Raw genomic sequence first — 1,796 nt, 5'->3', positions numbered from 1 at the left:
CTTGCCGCAACTAGAGAAAGCCCATGCACAGCAACAAAAACCCAACACAGCCAAAACAAAAAAACAAAAACAAAAACAAAACAAAACAAAAATGGATGGGCATGTCATGCAGCTTATTTCTAAGTAACAATTGTTCTAATGGGCCGATTCACCAAAGCTCATGGAACCCAACATCTTTTTCAAGTTAAAATTTTAAACGTGGCATTTACAGAGGTAACCATAGTGACACCTCCTGACAGTTTGTCCTGTAAGTCTGTCTTCACCATCCAGAGAGAGATGGTGCTGATGAGGCCAGTGTCCTTAATGTGCAGACCTAAGTGTCTCCTCCTTTTCCCCATCATCTCCCTTCCCTGCCATACTGTGGACAAACTTTTAGCTAAAAATTGATAAGTAAAAGTATTTTTTATGTACTTCCTTCGACCTACCCGACAGAGTGGGAGAACACAGATCTGATTGATGTGTGATTTCCCCTCTCGTCCAGAACACAGCAGGTGGTCCTCACATTCATATACAGACTCTCGGGGTCCTTCCTTTAGCCGACACCTGCCGGGTTTCTAAGTGTGGGCGCATCGACTTTGGTTATGAAGTAAGACGTGATGGAGGGTTTGAGCTGAGCCATTGCATCCATGCATTACCAGAGGCAGCTGTGCCCTGACCGTCCCCAAAGGGGAGGCAGTGATGGACCAGAGGTGTTGGTGGTGCTCCAGTTAAAAATGACATAGAAAGTATGGTGCACGTTATCGCCAAGCACCTCCATCTACTAGAGAACATTCTGGTGTTTTGAGAGACTAGATTCAGAGGTGGGGCCTCCACGTGTGGAGCAAATCACCACCCCCACCCCCAAGAGCTGTTGTCCAGCAAGGTGGCCCTAGGAGGGCAGAGGCCACAGTTCAGCATGGAGGCCACTAGGCAGGAGCCTTTCATTTTGCCTGGGAGGTAGGCTCAGTGTCAAGACTGGTCTCCAGGTGGGCAGACGGGTACCTGCCTGTCACCTTCACTCTCCTCTGTGTATCCTCTAGACCCTGGGAGCATAACCCAGACCTCAAAAGGTCATCAAGGGGATTTAATGAGAGAATCCACACCCTAAGCCAATGTGCCGGCTGGTCCTAAGTTCTTTTTGTTTTTGAGGAAATACATTTATTATTACAATGTTGACAGAGCTCACTAGGCATTTGAAAAATAAACGAGTAAATCTGAATTTTTACCTAAAATAAAATTTTTACCTGCATTTTTACCTAAAATAAAATCCACATGGGAGAGATATACCATGTTCTTGGATTGGAAGAATCAACATTGTGAAAATGACTATACTACCCAAAGCAATCTACAGATTCAATGCAATCTCTATCAAACTACCAATGACATTTTTCACAGAACTAGAACAAAAAATTTCACAATTTGTATGGAAACACGAAAGACCTCCAATAGCCAAAACAATATTGAGAAAGAAAAACTGAGCTGGAGAAATCAGGCTCCCTGACTTCAGACTATACTACAAAGCTACAGTAATCAAGACAGTATGGTACTGGCACAAAAACAGAAATATAGATCAATGGAACAGGACAGAAACCCCAGAGATAAACCCACACACATATGGTCACCTTAGTTTTGATAAAGGAGGAAAGAATATACAATTGAGAAAAGGCAGCCTCTTCAATAAGTGGTGCTGGGAAAACTGGACAGCTACATGTAAAAGAAAGAAATTAGAACACTCCCTAACACCAACCAATCCAAAAATGGGCAAAAGATCTAAATAGACATTTCTCCAAAGAAGAGATACAGATTGCCAACAAACA

General features: G+C 43.1%; 1 protein-coding gene across 1 annotated transcript in view; it reads left to right on the top strand.

Moving 5' to 3' along the window:
• The window catches only part of ABCA13 (ATP binding cassette subfamily A member 13), a 79,095-nt gene that overhangs the window by 1,100 nt on the left and 76,199 nt on the right, over positions 1-1,796 (top strand). The gene's annotated exons all lie outside the window — the stretch shown is intronic.

This window comes from Physeter macrocephalus, chromosome 5, assembly GCF_002837175.3.
Source record: "Physeter macrocephalus isolate SW-GA chromosome 5, ASM283717v5, whole genome shotgun sequence".
NCBI classification, from domain to species: domain Eukaryota; kingdom Metazoa; phylum Chordata; class Mammalia; order Artiodactyla; family Physeteridae; genus Physeter; species Physeter macrocephalus.
Note: the sequence above shows the minus strand (reverse complement) of the source record. Positions and strands in the feature narration are given on the sequence as shown.